This window comes from Erinaceus europaeus, chromosome 2 (genome assembly GCF_950295315.1).
Source record: "Erinaceus europaeus chromosome 2, mEriEur2.1, whole genome shotgun sequence".
Lineage (NCBI taxonomy): Eukaryota > Metazoa > Chordata > Mammalia > Eulipotyphla > Erinaceidae > Erinaceus > Erinaceus europaeus.
In genome coordinates this window covers 79,509,840-79,528,894 of record NC_080163.1, presented here as the reverse complement: position 1 = coordinate 79,528,894, position 19,055 = coordinate 79,509,840, and the positions used below count along the sequence as shown (strand labels likewise).

General features: G+C 36.6%; 1 protein-coding gene across 1 annotated transcript in view; it reads left to right on the top strand.

Annotated features, from left to right (window-relative positions):
* SGCZ (sarcoglycan zeta) overlaps positions 1-19,055 on the top strand; it is a 375,824-nt gene that overhangs the window by 136,490 nt on the left and 220,279 nt on the right. The window lies entirely within an intron of this gene.

The window sequence follows — 19,055 nt, the reverse complement described above, 5'->3', positions numbered from 1 at the left end:
ATTTTTCTTGCTTAAAATTTTCAAAACATATTCAGAACATCAATTCTATCAAATTATACTCAAACTTCTTTTTTTATTTTTTTTATTTAAGAAAGGATTAATTAACAAAACCATAGGGTAGGAGGGGTACAACTCCACACAATTCCCACCGCCCAATCTCCATATCCCACCCCCTCCCCTGATAGCTTTCCCATTCTCTATCCCTCTGGGAGCATGGACCCAGGGTCATTGAGGGTTGCAGAAGGTAGAAGGTCTGGCTTCTGTAATTGCTTCCTCGCTGAACATGGGCGTTGACTGGTCGGTCCATACTCCCAGTCTGCCTCTCTCTTTCCCTAGTAGGATGGGTCTCTGGGGAAGCTGAGCTCCAGGACACATTGGTGGTGTCTTCAATCCAGGGAAGTCTGGCCGGCATCCTGATGACACCTGGAACCTGGTGACTGAAAAGAGAGTTAACATACAAAGCCAAACAAATTGTTGAGCAATCATGGACCCAAAGCTTGGAAAAGTGGAGAGGAAGTATTAGGGAGGTACTCACTGCAAACTCTAGTATACTTCTGCTTTCTTACTTTGGTGCCATACTCCAAACTCAGTCAATTTCTGCTTTGCGTTTCTACTTCTTTTTTTTTTTTTTACATGCATAACATTCCCCAGATTCCCATTTAGCAATACAACCCCCACTATTTCATTCATCATTTTTCATGTCAGATAACTTCTTATCTGACATTGAAAAGTCATCAGTGGTCAAGTCTCCATTTAGTTCTATGGGATCAGTTTCTACTGTGTAGCTGGACTCAAAATCAAACCAATTCATATACATGACAAAGTAGTCCCAAGTATCCTAATTTGCCAACCCAGTAAGTCACATTTATACATCTTGATGATCTAAGCACTTGTCTTTACACTTGGAATAAAGTTTGACTTTTTTTTTCTTATAATCTCAAATATCACTGAGCATACATAGTACTATCTATCTGTGTCAAACATTTCTCATCACACTTAGGATCTTATGCAAATTGATTTATTCACTAGAAATCCTGGGGAAGGGAATAGATGACTCAAACATGTTCATCTCACATTCAGCTTGTGCCTGTTAGTGCCAGACAATGATCTAGGTGATGCAATATGGTACTTCTCTAGTTGGTGACTACTAGTCAAGTCTATGGATTTCTGATCCCTCTGTTTAGTCTAGTGGGTTTTTTTTTCATAGGTCTTTGGTTTCCCACAAAATAATTTACATTAGTGAAAACATAACCATTAGGATTTAAATAAGTTCTATAAATACTCTTTTAAGAATATTTTAATTAATTAATTATTTGTACATGGCAAGAGACAGAATGATAAAGAGGGAGAGAGAAGAGACACCTGTGGAGCTGCTACACTGCTTGTGGAAACTCCCCCCCTGCAGGTGGGATCCAGGGACTTGAAATCAAATCTTTGTGCATGGAAATATGTGCCCTCTCTCAAGTGTGCCACGACCCAGTCCCAAAAGATTCTCTTATTAAAAAATATATTTTATGGGAGTCCAGCGGTAGCAGCGGGTTAAGCGCACGTGACACAAAGCGCAAGGACCTGGGTAAGGATCCGGGTTCCAGCCCTTGGCTCCCTACCTGCAGAGGAGTCGCTTCACAGATGGTGAAGCAGGTCTGCAGGTGTCTTTTTCTCCCCCTCTGTCTTCCCCTCCTCTCTACATTTCTCTCTGTCCTATCCAACAACGACGACATAAATGACAACAACAATAATAACTACAACAATAAAAAACAACAAGGGTTAGGAGTCGGGTGGTAGCGCAGCGGGTTAAGTACAAGTGGTGCAAAGCACAAGGACCAGGGCAAAGGATCAGGGTTTGACCCCGGCTCCCCAAGTACAGGAGAGTCGCTTTACAGGCGGTGAAGCAGGTCTGCAGGTGTCTTTCTCTCACCTCTGCTTTCCCCTCCTCTCTCCATTTCTGTCTGTCCTATCTAACAATGACAACATCAATAACAACAATAATAACTACAACAACAATAAAAAGACAACAAGGGCAACAGAAGGCAAGACAAATAAAATTTAAAAAACAAGGGCAACAAAAGGGAAAATAAATAAATATAAAAATATTTTATGTATTACAGATAGGGGCGATAGATATATGAGAGAGAGAGAGAGAGAAGGAGGGAGAGGGGGAGGGAGAGAGATTGATTCACATGAGGCGGGGAAAGACCACTGGCACATTCAGTGATGAGGATTAACCAGGAACCTCAGGCATGGAAGTCCAATGCTTAGCCAGTCAGCTATTTCCCCAGCTGCTATAAGCATTCTTGTAATGAGTCTTTCTGATCCAACTACTTGAAAGTCCTCAAGGAGGACTTAATACCTAATTCTGCTGTCAGTTTAGCTGAAGCAATGTTCAGGTTTAGCAGGAAGAATCTGTTACACAAGAAAAGCATCCCTGTGGTCCATTTCATCGATGTGTAGTAAGGCTGGAGGGAGTAATCATTACTCTTGTCATTTGCACTCAGTACAGTTTATATCTCTAACAGTCAACATGGTAAAATTTGAGTAATGACAAAGTTGTACAGTGACCATGTGTAACCAAAATAAGTGTTCCACAGGAGCTGAGAAGGCCAGTATAGAGATAGCAAAAGTTGAAACAGCTTTTAGTTAATGAATGTCTAGTAATACTATAACATTTGGGTGAGTAAACCCTGTATTTTCTATATTTTAGCACTCTTAGAGGACAAGGTGTCAAGGGAAACATGATGGAGGCAAGACATGGTAAAAATCCATTATTTGCAATGTGACCTCACCAATATTATCAGGGTGGCTAGACCTATAGCATATGACAAGATTTTATAGTGAGATTCTCTTTCTAACTCATATATATATACATATACATATACATATACATATACATATACATATACATATACATATACATATACATATATGTATGTATATATATTCTTTCTGGTAATATAATTATATATATTTTTTTCCTCATGAGGATTTGCAATAACCTCTAGCCCCCCAAATTAGAGTTTACATTTAACCATTAACAATTAGCACAGTCATTCATGTTTCCAAATCTGATAAATCTTTTTTTGGCTGGTTCAGATTTTTAATCAAGTATCATAAGTTTTTTTTTTCTTTTTCTTTTTTTTTTTTTTGTGTGTGTGTGTGCGTATGTGTTTACCTCTTTTAAAAGTCACTAGGTCATGTGGGTCAGATATTGACTTTTGTTAAAACAAATAAATTTATGGGCAGATATATATTTTTTCTTTTTTTGCTTCCATGGTTATCAAAGGGTCTGTGCCTATACTAGGAATCCACTGCTCCTGGGGATCATCTTTTTTTTTTTTCCCCATTGCTGTTGTTAGATAAATTAAGAGAGAAGGGAAAAAAGGACACCTGCAGGCATCTTTACCGATTGTGAAGCCACCTTCCTATAGGTGGGGAGCTGGGGGCTGGAATCCGTATCCTTGTACAGGACCTTGTGCTTCCATAATGTGCACTTAACCTAGTGTGACACCACCAGGCCCCCAGAGAAGAATCTTTGGGCCAAGAAAAACAACTCACTTGTATGGTATGCTATTCTGTCATATATACCATGCAAGTTCAAGTCTGGCCTCCACCACACTGAAATGAGCTTTGGTGCTATGGTGTGACTTTCTCTCCTCTCCCATCTCCCTCCCCTTTCCCCTCTCTTTTCTCTCTCTCTCTCTCTCTCTTTATATATATATATATTAATTGATTACAGTAAGCTATATCTTTACATGCTTTCAAGAACACTGGGAATACATACTAAAGCATTGAAATAATTAACTTTATGAACTGTGATTGAGAGCAAGAATGACAGTTTACATTAAACAATTCTTTATTGTTTGTATTCAATGTGTTCCTTTCTCTAAAGTAAAACACAAATCAGAAAGGAATTGATAAAATTTTTAAAATACTGGCTTTGAAACTAAATGCCTACTTGGAGTGTATGTTTTGATAATGGTCTGTCATTTCTATATTACAGAATAAATTCTATTAAGATTAAAGTTAACTAGGAAGTATGGCATCCAAATATTGTAGAAAAAATATAGATGGTTATATAAAATTGATTGAAGAAATCCTTTTAACAAAGTATCAAAGCAAAGACAAAAAGAAAATGATCAATATATTTGACAATGTCAGTAGCATAAGGTTAAACCACAACTTGAGAAAATATTCACATACAGTCAGGCATTTCATTGTTATTTAAAATAATTCAGTGAAATGATCCAATGAAATCAAAGAAAATATTGATTCTTCAGAATGTTCTAGTTATATATTATAATACCCTTTGCAATTAGAAATATGTCTAGTATTTCTTTTCCAGTTTTTTAGAGTTTAAGTTGTTTTATTCTTGTATTTAATGATGCCTACCAAAGAATTATACACAGTAGTGGAACCAGTGCATATACTTGTATTTATTTATACCAGTGAATTTTTTTTAGTTATTCACCAGTAACTTAGATCAGATCAGCTATGAAAGCATCTTTAAGTTCTTCTTGTCATGTGTTTATAAGAGTCAAATAACTTCATCAAAGCATTTTAAATTCTATAAAAATAACCATGTTTCTTAGAGTTAGTGACATGGTATATTCATCAGTAGTTCCTCCAATATTTTTTGTTTCTTTACTTTTATTTTATTTCATAGGACATAGAGAAATTGTGAGGGGAGAGAGAAATAAAGAGGGAGAGAAACAGAAAGACACCTGCAGCACTGCTTCACCATTTGTGAGGTTTCCTCCACTACAAGTGTGGAAGGAGGCCCAGATTTGGATCCTTGTGTCCATTTTTCCAATATTTAACTGTCTTATACTTGAATTCATTAAAACAAATTGCTGCTTCTATTATGCAGTAAGTTTTGGTGAGTTTTTCTTGTTGCTTGCTTGTGTTTAACAGAGTAGTGCTCAGCTCTGATGTGTGGTGATATGAGAGATTAAATTTAGAATTACTTAGAACCTCAAGCAAAAAAAAAAAGTTCTCAAAATCATCTTGGTATTTCTCCGGCCCAATTAACAGTTTTGCAATATTCTTTTCTAATTTTTTTTATTTATAAAAAGGAAACATTGGGGAGTAGAGCAGTAGTGCAGCGGGTTAAGCGCATATGGTGCAAAGTGCAAGGACCAGAGTGAGGATCCTGGTTCGAGTCCCTGGCTCCCCACCTGCAGGGGAGTTGCTTCGCAGGCAGTGAAGCAGGTCTGCAGGTGTCTCTGTTTCTCTCCCCCTCTCTGTCTTCCCCTCCTCTCTCCATTTCTCTCTGTCCTATCCAACAACGATGACATCAATAACAACGACAATAATAACTACAACAATAAAACAACAAGGGCAACAAAAGGGGATAAATAAATAAATAAATAGTATACATTGACAAAACCATAGGATAAGAAAGGTACAACTCCACACAATTCCCACCACCAGATTCCATCCCCTCCACTGAAAGCTTTCCTATTCTTTATCCCTCTGGGAGTATCGGCTCAAGGTCACTGTGGGATGCAAAAGGTTGAAGGTCTGGCTTCTGTAATTGCTTCCCCACTGAACATGGGCATTGACTGGTCGATCCATACTCCCAGCCTGTCTCACTCTTTCCCTAACTGAATGGGTCTCTGGGGAATCAGAGCTCCAGGACACGTTGGTGGGGTTGTCTGTCCAGGGAAGTCTGGTAGGCATTCTGCTAGCATCTGGAACCTGATGGTTGAAAAGAGAGTTGACATACAAAGCCAAACAAATTGTTGACCAATCAGGAACCTAAAGGCTGGAGTAGTGCAGATGAAGAATTGGGGGGGGGGGGGGTCCTCCATTTTGTAGATAGCTAGTAGGCATATTTTAGTTATATTCCAAAGGGCCTGTGGCTATACTTTTTTTTTTTCTTGAGCCTGAAATCTGATATGCAGGTGTATCCAAGTTATTGTCTGGGGAGATGATGTCATGGCTGAAAAAGGGACAGAAAGCTGGATCAGGGAAGAGAGTAGCTACATAATATGGGACAGGGGTATAAATATTGTTGACTGTAAACCCCATGGATTTGATTTGGTCTGGTGCAATATTCTTTTCTATTACTCCTTTTTAAACATTTTTGTTTTAAAATTTAATTTACTTATATTAGCTTTTATCTGAGTTTTTCTCTTTTCTGAAGGTTTTTTGTTTTGTTTTGTTTCTATGTCTTACGACTTTAAAGGAAACATTAGAAGCTGTCTATTTTTTAAAGTCTGGGTATATTCCTCTGTAAAATTATGCAATTCTGGTGAACTTAGTATTTGTGTTTTTCATTACCAAGTTTTCTATGTCTAGTAGAGTGATTTTTTTATTGTTTTATTTATTATTGGATACAGACAGAGAGAAATTGAGAGGGGTAGGGAAGACAGAAAGGGAAAGAGACACTTGTAGCCCTGTTTCACCATTTGTGAAGCTTTCCTCCTGCAGGTGGGCACCAGCAGCTTGAACCTGGGTCCTTGACCACTGTAATGTGTGTGCTTAACAAGGTGTGCCACCACCTGGCCCTAGGAGAGTGAATTTTTATAAACTACCCCCGCACTAAGGAATTTGTTATGTAATAGTTGTTTTTATTTTTACTAATCTTAATTAGTTTCATTGAATAACATGCATTTGTAACATAATTTTCAGTTGTGCCTCATTAAAAAGTCAATATGTGTACTACATTAGGTTCACCAGTAAAAATTCCACTTTATCGTTCTCTTATGTTTTCACATATATTTATAATTAACTCTGATATTAGTTTCCTTCCTTGATTACTTCAGGTAGTGTGATGCTAATTTTTTTCAGATTCTAGCACTTTGATATAGCAGTTAGCTCTCATTTTTTAAGTCTCTATCTACTACATTCATTTCTGCTTTTAGCTACATCATTTCCTTTGTTCTGGTTTACTGTTTCCATTTCTTATTTTCAGTGGAACTTAAATTAATCCATATTCTTTCCCTTACTTATTAACAAATTTAAAGTAGTACACATTTCCCTGATCACTGGTTATAGTATGTCCCATGTTTGAGTATGAAGTGTTTATATTATTATTTTGCACAATTGTGCAAAATACACTTGATGACATATTTTGCCTTCTTCTGACCAATGATATTTAGAGGATCAGGGAGACAGATGAACCAACTAGTTACAAAGGTTTTATAAAGTTTATTGGAAGAAGCAAGTTAGTAAATAGTCACCAAGAAAAGGGTAGGGGATGCTAATGTCTGCCTGCTAGGTAGGAATGCCTTGGTTATACTTATATCAGTGAAAATCAGGTCTGTAGGAAACTGGGTGAAGAGATGTGTCATTAGCCACCCTGGCCACCCTGGCATCAGGGATCAGATTTCTACTTAATTGCCTCTATTCAAAACCTAGGTGTGGAGACCTTATCTTTTGATGTGCGGAATAGTTAAGTTTTTGCCTTAAGCCTGGGGATATTTAATGACTAGCCTTATTTTGTAAATAATTTTATGACACAGCAAGAATGAAAATAACTTTTTTTGGACCTTATAAAAATTGTGCTCAAAGGTTAAACTAAGGCTTTGTAATCTGGAGAGATATAAAATTACATGACATCAGAATCCAAGATAGAGACTTGACTCAAGGCCAAGATCAGAGGCCAAGATCAGTGTACCAGGAGCCAAAGGTGCCGAGGCCATAATTATTGTTATAAACCATCCTGGGAAGCCCAGTAAAATAGCTCTCTTGGATAATGTGCTGCTTTTCCATGTGCTCTACTCAGTTTTGAATCAGGTCTCCAAAGGATTGAATGAAGCTTTGATGCTGTGGTCTCTTTTTCCTTTCATATGTCTCAGTCTCCTTCTCTCTCTACATCTGAAATAGTCATTCTGGAAAGGAGAAGCCTAGAGATAGATGGGGAGGTGGGGGGTGGGGGCATGTCATGATAACATAATGAGAATAAATTTGGGGATCCAATTTGCTTTCTTAAACAGTTCATGAGTCAAGGAGTAGCCCATTTAACAATTAAAAGATACCCCAAGGGAGTCGGGCGGTGGCACAGAGGGTTAAGCGCAGGTGGCGCAAAGCACAAGGACCATCATAAGAATACCGGTTCAAACCCCCGGCTCCCCACCTGCAGGGGAGTCGCTTCACAGGCGGTGAAGCAGGTCTGCAGGTGTCTGTCTTTCTCTCCCCCTCTCTGTCTTCCCCTCCTCTCTCCATTTCTCTCTGTCCTATCCAACAATGAATGACATCAACAACAACATTAACCACAACAAGACTACAACAACAAGGGCAACAAAAGGGAATAAATAAATAAATAAATAAATATTAAAAAAAAAAAAGATACCCCAAGAGGTTAGTACAAAGGAAAAGGTTTTTATTGTCAGAAAGAGGCTGATAGTACTTATTAGGAAAAGAAAAGAAACATTGTTTCAGGCAAAGTACCATCCCTTAGGGGAGGGCAGGGTGATCACACTATGCCTATTACTTCCCTCTTGATAATTAGAAAACTCCCCAGACTGATTGATTTAAGATTACACTTACATTTGGCCTTTTGAAAGAGGTCAAAACTACAGTTAGACTAGGTGTTATGTCTGACTGCCTTTGGAACAGAGATTTCTTTGGGGGCTTTTTGTTTGTTTGTTTGTTTATATGTTTCTTTTTTCTTTTAAATGTCTGTTAGAAATATTGAACTGGTAAGCTTTACAAATAAATGGAGCTTGTGGTCCGGGAGGTGGCGCAGTGGAAAAAGCATTGGACTCTCAAGCATGAGGTCCTGAGTTTGATCCCCGGCAGCACATGTACCAGAGTGATGCCTGGTTCTTTCTTTCTCCTCCTATGTTTCTCATTAATAAATAAATAAAATCTAAAATAAAAAAAAGAACAAATAAGTGGAGCTTAAATCATTCAACACACCTCTACTTTTCCAAGCCACACCCATCACAACTCTCATTTTCTAGGCAGTAACTATCTCCTTTTCCTCAACATGACTCTGGATTTTATCTTTAGAGATAGCCAACAGGCTTTTACATTGAGGATTCAAAAAAAAAAAAAAAACTGTCCTTGTGTTTCTGTCAAAGGAGAAAACTAAGTCCAGATTATTCTCTTCAACAGAGGCCTGTGCTTTGGGCAAAAGATGTTCAGATTCTTTTTCCACTTGAAAGACAGGAAGTTACCATTTCAACTCCCTATTTCTTCCTGAAACACTAAAAGTCACAGCCTAAGACAGTGATTTAGGGCCACTACAGACTGACTATCATAGAATTAATGTATCCCCTAACCTCCACTTTTCTACACAGAAATAAGAGTTCTAACATAAGTAAAAAAGTAAATGGATACATGTATATAAGAAGTAGTTACCATAAGTGAAGAAACTTACCATCAGAATAAATATTTTTTCCAAGCCACCTTTTAAATTTGTGATTAATAATGGTTTACAAAATTGTAAGGTTGCAGGGTATACATCCACACTTTATCCACCACAAACTTTTGTGCCCCCACACTGCCAATGGTAACCAACATAGCTCTCATCAAGTACTGAGACAGTTTACTTCTATTCATGTTTTTTCTTTTCTTTTCTTTTCTTTTCTTTAAAATCTGTGTTTCAGTTCTCTAGGTTCCACATGTGTAAAACCATTTCTTCTTCTAGCGTTTGCCCTTCTTCCATAGCCAGTTAACAGCATCAGGTTGAGCCTGATGTAAAGTTTCGAGACCTCCTTTGAATCTGGAGAGGTGGCAGTCATTGACTATGTGGGTCATAGTCTGTCTGTAGCCGCAGGGGCAGTTCGGGTTGTCTCTGGCTCCCCAGCGGTGGAACACCATCAGATACTCCTTCACCTTTTTATTTATTTCACTAAGCATAATCACCTCCAGTTCTACCCATTTTTTTCTAAAGGGGAAAATACCATAATTTTTATTGCAAAATAAATTGTACTCCATTAAATATATAAATCATAAATTCCTTACCCAGTTAATCTTATGTTGGTGGCCATATAGACTGCTTACATTCTTTGGCTATTGTGAATATTTCAGTTTTGGACATAAAAGTGAATACATCTCTTTGAATTTGTGTTTTCATGTCTTTTGGATAAATGCTTATGAGTGGTATTTCTGGATAATAAGGCAATTCTCTGTACAGTTACTCAAAGATACTGGGCTAATTTGAATTCCTCTCTAGTGTAACAGAATACTTTATCTCCGCAATTTAGCCTGTCATTTCATTGTCATTTCATTTCATTGTTGATGTAGGCCTTTTTCAGAGGTGTTGTATGCTTTACATTGGGTTGTTCTAGCTCTCCCCCTGCCAAGAAAATTGGTTCAGTCCTGCTAGTTTCACGGGCCCGCTTGTCCCCGCCCCAAGGAACCCCAAGAGAGTTCCAGAGTTCCAGAGTTCCAGAGTTCTTGGCGCCGCCATGTGAGAAGGAGGCAGGAGAGATTTGTTTGGTGATTAGTTTGGGTTAGTTTATAAATCGTTGTTCCTGAATAAAGAAATATAGCTTCCCTGCCCAGCCATGTGTCTCGGAGTCTCTGTCTACCGCCGCGACGCTAGCCCAGCCTGCTGGAGCCCCTGAATTTTAACAACACGGAGGTGTGAGGCAGAACCTCAATATTGTTTTAATTTGCCTTTTCCTGGTTAGAGATAAGTGAAATGAAACATTTACTCATACACCTGTAGGTCATATATATATATCTTCTTTAGAACACTGTCTTCACTTCTTTGGGCAACTATTTTTTTTATCAAATGATTATGTTTTCTATTGTTGATCTGTATGATATTTTATAGATATCTGACATTATTAATTGCTTTTCAAATGTATGATGTGCATATATCTTCTCCCAATAACTAGGTTTTCTGATTATCTTTACATAGTATGCTTTCATGGTATAGAAGGTTCTTAGTTTGATGTAGTTTCATTTATTTATTCTTGTTTTCATTTTACATTTCCATGGGATTGAATCTCCAAATACATCTTTGAGGTTAAGGTTCTGCAGTGTTCTACTGATATTTTCTTTGATATATTTCATAGTATCTGGTCTAATACCAAGGTTTTTTGTTTGTTTTTTAATCTGCTTTGAACTATTTTGGTTCATGACATTAATTGGTGATCTAGTGTTATTTTCCTATAGGTGTGTGCCCAGTACTCCCATCACCATGTGTTGAAGAGAACTTTTTCTACCACTGAATGGTTTTAACCTCTTTGCCATGAATTAAATAGTCACCGTGTTTAAGCTTATTTCTAGGCTCTCAATTCTATTCCATTGTTCCAAGTGTTCATTTTTATTCCATTACCACACAATTTTAATTACTACTGCTTTGTAATATAAGCTGAAGTTAGGGAGTGTGACACCTACTTTTTTTTTTTCTTTCTTTCTCTCATGAGTACTTTGGCTGTTCATGGCTTTTTTGGTTTCAAATCAAATTTTATATAAGTTGTTCAATTTCCTTGAAGAATGAATGTCACTGGGGTTTCATAGATTTGCATTGAATCTGTAGGTTGCTTTTCATAGACTGGCCTTTTTCCTTTCAATCTATGAGCAAAGGGTATTCTTCCATTTCTCTGTGTAATTCTCTACTTCTTTAACATTGTCCTATAGTTTTCTTTTTTCAACTTAAACATTTTTTATATCATTTTGTTGGAGGGTTACTGGCTTATAATACAGGTATTAACACATGGATATAATTTCTCATCTCCCCATGACATGACAGGTGTCTGAAAGATACTCATCCCTAATTTAGGTCCTTTTTCATTATCGTGTTCCAAGGACCCTACAACCCACTCTTAGCCTCCCAACTTCTGACCTGCCTTCCTTCCCCAGAGTCTTTGGCTTTGGTGCAACACACCAAATCAAGTCCAAGTTTCACTTTGTGTTTTCCCTTTCTGTCCTTGTTTCTTAAATTCCACTTATAAGAGAGACCATCCTGTAGTCATCTTTCTCCTTTTGTCTTATCTTGCATGACATGATTCCTTCAAGCTCTATCTAAGATGAGGCAAAGGATTTTTTAAAATATTTATTTATTTATTTTTGGTTGACCTTGTTTCATTGTTGTTGTAGTTACTGTTGTTGTTGTTATTGATGTTGTTGTCATTGGATAGGACAGAGAGAAATGGAGAGAGAAGGAGAAGACAGAGGGGGAGAGAAAGACAGACACCTGTAGACCTGCTTCACTGCCTGTGAAGCAACTCCCCTGCAGGTGGGGAGTGGGGGGTCTTGAACCGAGATCCTTCTGCCTGAACTTGCGCTTTGCACCACTTGCACTTAACCTGCTGTGCTACCACCCAACTCCCCTGCAAAGGATTGTTTTATAACAGCCAGGTTTTGTATATTTATCACAACTGTCTAAGCCATCTGTCCTAGAACATCTGGTTTGCCTAGGCTGTGCATGTATTAAAAATACTTTATGGTGGCAGGCAGTAGCACAGTGGGTTAAGTGTTAATGGTGCAAAGTGCAAGGACTGGCTCAAGGATCCCAGTTCGAGCCCCTGGCTCCCCACATTCAGGGGGGTCACTTCATAAGCAGTGAAGAAGGTTTGCAGTTCTCTATCTTTCTCTCTCCCTCTGTCTTCCCCTCCTTTCTTGATTTCTCTCTGTCCTATCCAACAACAACAGCAATAACAACAATAACAATAACAACTAGAGGAACAAAAAGGGGAAATATGGCCTTCAGGAGCAGTGGATTCATGGTGTTGGCAAAGGAATAACCCTGAAGACAAAAAAAAAAAAAAAAAAAAAAACTTTATTTGATAGACACAGAAAAATTGAGATTGAAAGGGGAAATGGGGAGGGAGAGACACATGCAGTACTGCTTCTTTGTTCCTTAAGCTTTCCTTATGTATGTAGGGACTGGGTGCTTGAACCTCAGTCCATGCACAACAGGTGTAACGTGCACTCAACCAGGTATTCCACCACCTGGTCCCCTATAGTTTTCTTTGTAAAGACCTTTCACTTCCTTTTTGAGATTCACTCTAAGGTATTTTTGTGTTTATGATATCAGTCGTAAATGGATTCATTCCTTTATTTCCCTTCCCTATGACTCATTTATGTATAGAAATGCCACAGATTTATATGTACTGATTTAGTATCTACCACATTACTGGAGTTATTATTTCCAGTAGTTTTTTTGGTGGAGTTCTTGGGCTTCTGAAGGCATATTATCATCTTATCAGCAGAGTGGTAGTTTAATTTCTTTTTCCAGTATACATTCCTTTGATATATCTTCCTTGCATGATTGCAATAACAAGGGTCTCCTGGATAGTGTTGAATAATAATGGTGATAGTGGGCATCCTTGTCTAGTTTCAGATTTTAGGGGGAAAGCCTTCAGTTTTTCTCTCATTGAGTATGATACTAGCTATGAATTTGTTATATAAGGCCTCAATTTTGTATAGGTTTTCCCTTCTATCCCCAATTTCTAAAGGATCTTTATCATAAATAGATGTTGGATCTTGATAAATATATTTTCAGCATCAACTAATATGAACATGTGATATTTATCTTTCGTTTTGTTGTTGTAGTGCATGACATTGATTGGTTTGAGAATGTTGAACCATTTGTGCTTCCCAGAGATAAAGCTCACTTGGTTTTTTAGTGGTGTGTTGTTAGTTTTGATTAGCTATGAGTTTTTTGAGCTTCTTTGCATCTGTGCTCATCAATGGTGTGTCCATGGTTTTCTTTTTTTGGTAGAATCTTTTTCTGCTTTGGGAATTATTAATCTTATAAAATGTGTTTGGAAGTAATTCCCCCTCTTCAATTTTCTGAAAGTATTTGATGAGAATCTATATTCTTCTTTACAAGTTTTAGAGAATTCATTGGCAAAGACATCTGGACCTGGAGTATTATTTTTGGAAGATTTTTATAACTGCCTTAATTTGATTTCTGCACTAGTGATTCACCTGCTCAAATTATGTACTTCCTATGTGAGTTAAGCTTGACAGGTGGCATGAGGCTAAGAGTGCATTCCATTCATCTAGGCTGTTTAATTTATTTGCATATAGATATTCATAATATTCTTATATGACCTTTTGTACATTCTCATCAACAACTATAATTTTACCTCATTCCTGATTGTTTTTATCATAACTTCCCTGCTCACTAGCTTTTTTTTTAAAATGTATCTAGCCAGTGATTTTTTTTATTTTAGATATCCTTTCAGAGAACCAACTCTTGCTCTTATTTCCAATAATCTTTTGAATCATATTTCTGGTTTCTATATTCTATCTATCTACTTACCTATCTATCTATCTTTTTTCTTTTCCCTCCAGAGCTATTGCTGGGAGCTTGTTGCCAGCACTATTAATCCACCACTCCTGATGGCCATTTACCCCCTTTTTTTCCTTTTCTTCTTTTTATTTGATTGTATAGAGAGAAACTGAGAGAGGAGGGGGAGAAAAAGACAGAAAGAAAACTATAGACAACTGCAGACCTGCTTCACTGCTTGTGAAGCATCCCTCTTTGCAGATGGGGAGTGGGGGTCAAACCCTGGTCCTTGCATTGATCCTTGCACGTAGTACTATGTGCATGTAACAGGGTGCTCCACCACTCAGCTCCCCAGTTTCTATTTCTAAGAGGAAATGTAATATTCAGTTAACTCCTAAAAATATTGAATAATATTTTAACTTCACTAAAAAATATACTATTTATAAATACAAGTAAGTGTCTATATCTTTCAATGAGATATTTATTTACAATGATCAATTTTGTATATATATACTTTACAACTTTAGTTCATATTCAAGAAAGATACAGATAATTACTTTCTTAAAATCAATAAATATTATTAATGTTCAGAAATTTCAACTATTAAACAAAATTGATTAACTATTACATATTATTCTTTTTTATTACTTTAGTAAGGACGAGCCCTGGGTTGCAAATTGTTTAATGTAGATGTTAACAGAGTAGTGATTTTCAGAAAGAAAGATTTAGGTCTAGAAAATATACAACAGAAAATAGCAAATATCAAAGAAGTACTTTTGTATTATTAATGAAAAAATTACTTTCTCTATACACTTTACTGGAATGAATATTCTATAAAGACAAGACACTAGTTCAGTTCTGCTACTATGTCTTCTGGGCCCAGCACCGAATCTCATGCATAATAGATTTCCATGAGCAAGTGAAATAATGAACACACATTCTTATTGTAGTGGTTGTCATTACAAATGCAATGTATTATAGGAAATAAAATTCTTTGTTTTTTAAATATATATATTTTATTTCTTGGATAGAAACATCCAGAAGTCAGGAGGGGAGGGAATGATAGAGAGGGAGAGAGAGAAATACCTATAACACTGCTGTACTACTTGCAAAGCTTCCTCCCACCCCCGCAGGTGGGTACCTGGGGCTCATACCAGCTTTTAAGCACACTGTAACATGTGCACTCAACCAGGTGCTCCTCCATCCAGCCCCAAATTCTCTGTACTATTATTTCAATGAGAATAAAGATTAAAATCTTGACATGTACCTGAAGAGATGGTTGAGTGAATTCAGTATAGGCATGCATGAGGTCCTAAGTTTGGTCCTTGGAACCAGAGTCTTATCTCATAAAATAAAGATTTTAAAAGTTTAAAGCATGTTGAATTATACTGAACTGTGTAGATCATATTATTAAGTATACATATTTTCAAATGCCTTTCACCTCCTTTAATGCTACACTGCTTCTTTTCTGAGTAAACATCTACTTGCTTCTCACTGTTTTTCATAATGTATACAGTTCATTCTCATTTAGTAAAATATCATCATAACATTGTGAGTTACAGTAATTAAAAGATATTTTGTTGAGATATACTCCCTTATATGTGTTCCGGGAGGTGGCACAGTGGCTAAGGCACTAGACTCTCAAGCATGAGGTACCAAGTTCAGTCCCCAGCAGCACATGTACCAGAGTGATGTCTGGCACTAGACTCTCAAGCATGAGGTACCAAGTTCAGTCCCCAGCAGCACATGTACCAGAGTGATGTCTGGCACTAGACTCTCAAGCATGAGGTATCAAGTTCAGTCCCCAGCAGCACATGTACCAGAGTGATGTCTGGTTCTTTCTCTCTCTACTATCTTTCTTATTAATAAATAAATAAAATATTTAAAACAAAAAAATAAATATACTCCCTTATATATTGTATAAATATATTTGTTTCAATTAAACAATAAAATATATTTAATCATATAAATGTATATTCAATTATACTTTTTTATTGTTGCTGAGATTTCTCTATGCAAGGCCAGAACTTTCAGATAGAATGAGAAAAAGAGAGAGAGAGAGAGAGAGACACCACAGTACCTTCAGTGTGATGAGGGCAGAGTTTGAATGTGGATCATGTGCATGGCAGACCAGGTGCTTTCTCAGGTAAGCTATCTTCCAATCCAATTATAGTTATAATATTTGAGAGAGAGAGAGAGAGAGAGAGGGAGAGACAGAGAAGGAGAGAAAGAGAAAAATGAATATATAGTCCAACAATAGTACATAGGACTTGCATGCAAAAGGTTTTAGGTTTGATCCCCAATACCACCAATAGTCCAAGCTGAGATGTGCTGTAGTTAAAAAACACAAGCAAATAAACAAAACCCATAAGGAATAATAATAATAATAAAATTAAGTAATTGAGCCATAAGATAGCTCATTTGGATAGCTTGTCTGATTTGTCATGATTTTAACCCAGGTTCAAATCCAATCCCTATCATGCTAGAGGAAGCTTCTGTGCTAAGTATATTTTCCCTTTCTTCCTTCTCTCTCTGTCTCTCTATCTCTCATTATTTCTTTTTAACTTTTTATTATCTTTTATTTATTGGATAGAGACCACCATAAATCGAGAGGGTAGGGATATAAAGGGAGAAAAAGAGACACCTGCAGTACTGCTTCACCACTTACAAAGCTTTCCCCCTGCAGGTGGGGTCTATCTCTCATTCTATCTGAAAAAGTTAGCCTACCATATTAGTCAGTGTAATTAGCAACTACTTTGTGCTGGTTGGAGAGCATTTCTTATTTTATTTTTTCTTTGTTGGGGGATTAGTGGTTTATAGTCAACAGTAAAAGTACAACAGTTTATACATGTATAACATTTCCATATAACAATACAACTCCCACTGTCATCATGTTCCAGTCCTGAACCTCCACCACCACCCCAGAGTCTTTTACTTTGGTGTAACACATCATCTCTAGTCCAAATTCTGCTTAGTGATTTCCCTTCTGATATGGATTTTCAACTTCTATGAGTGAGAACATCCTGTATTCATCCTTTTGTTCTGAATTATCTCACTTAACTTGATTCCTTCAAGCTCCATTCAAGATGAGGAAAAGAAAGTGAATTCACCATTTTTAACAGCTGAGAAGTATTCCATTGTATATATAGACCATAATTTACTCAGCCACTCACCTGTTGTTGGACTCCTGGGTTGCTTCCAGGTTTTTGCCTATTACAAATTGTGCTGCTGTGAACATAGGTATACACAAATCTTTTGGATGGGTATGTCTAGTTCCTTAAGATATATCCCCAGGAGAGGAATTGCAAGATCATAGGGTAGGTCCATTTCTAGCCTTCTGAGAGTTCTCCAGATTGCTCTCCACAGGGGTTGGACCAATTTGCATTCCCACCAGCAGAACAGGAGGGTTCCTTTGTTCCCACAACTGGAGAGCATTATTATGAGTTGTTGTTCTCTGCTATACAATAAGCATCTTAAGTATAGGAACTAAGATTCATTCATTCACCTTTGATTTCATGTAAGTTAGAGGTATTTGTTTATTTATTATAATAGCTGACACTAGTTTCTTCAATGAGTTGTTCATGACAGTTTACTACTATTTCTTTATAGTTGATTAGATAGAATAATCATAATTTTAACATAGAAGGATGTCTGGCTTTCCTAATTATTCATTTTGCATAATACAAATGCTTTAATAAATATTTTCTCTTTAAACATCATAAGGAAAATCTAAGAAAATGTTATCTTGATAACACAAAGCATTGCTAAGTGTTATTAGAAAAAATTATTATATAGTAGTTGGTCTTTCTCACATTTCACAATTAACAAAGTATACAGTTTGACTATTTATTTATTTCAATGTTCATCCCAGAGCTTTACCACTCTCAGTCAACTTTGCAAATAGGAAGAGAGAGAGAGAGAGAGAAAGAAACAGTGAAACAAAGGGAGACACAGAAAGATAACCACAGCACGGAAGGCTGGTTCCTCTATTGAAGTGGGGCCAGTGCCCCCTACTGGGGTGGTGAGCATTACAAGCAGGCATACTATGTAGGTGAATAATCTTTCTGTAATCACAAAGTCGATTATATTTAACTTACTTTAATTGGAGATAGTTCTAAGGTATTTCTTATTTTATGATGCCTGTACTTTTGGAGAATAGGCTAATTGTAATATGCTCTCAAATCTGGTTTGCATGCATTCCCTTAGGATTAGTCAGGCTATCTATTTTTAACAAGAAGACCACAGAAGTGAGGTAGCACTATTCTCACAGATTTTTTTTCTGAAAGTTTGACATTATGATAAATTATTTCAATAACTTAAATGCCAGATACAAGTTAAATGTTATAGTTAGTCTATAAATGAAAGATTGGTTATCTGTAATTTTCATAAATGTCATGAAATGGTTGATAATTTAGATGAAATGAAAACATTCCTTGAAAAGCATTTATCTAAATGATAAAAGAAATAGAATAGTCCAAAATAAATATTGTTAAAATAGAAAGACAATTACCTATTTTTAAATGTACAGATTATTGCTAGACATTCCTGATATTTTTTCAGGAATCTTTTAAAATATGTTTCTATGAGATTACCATTGTTTACTTAGTTTAGCACAATTACAAGTTTTATCAAACTTTCCAGGAAAAGAGACAATAATTTGGCTTCAAATAATTAGAATTACGTGGTCTTTCATGGTAGAGATCAAAACCTCATTAAAAATATTAAGACTAGAACATGAAGCAAGTGAAAATTCTTAAAAGGAATTTCCAGAGGGCAGGAATTATAGAAACAATTTCTTATTTGTTTTAAGAAACTGCTATGACTTCACTGCCAAAATCTATGACAAACAATATAATAAATAAAATTATAGACACTCTATTATGGAGATAAATTTTAGAGGCTTGTATGATATACT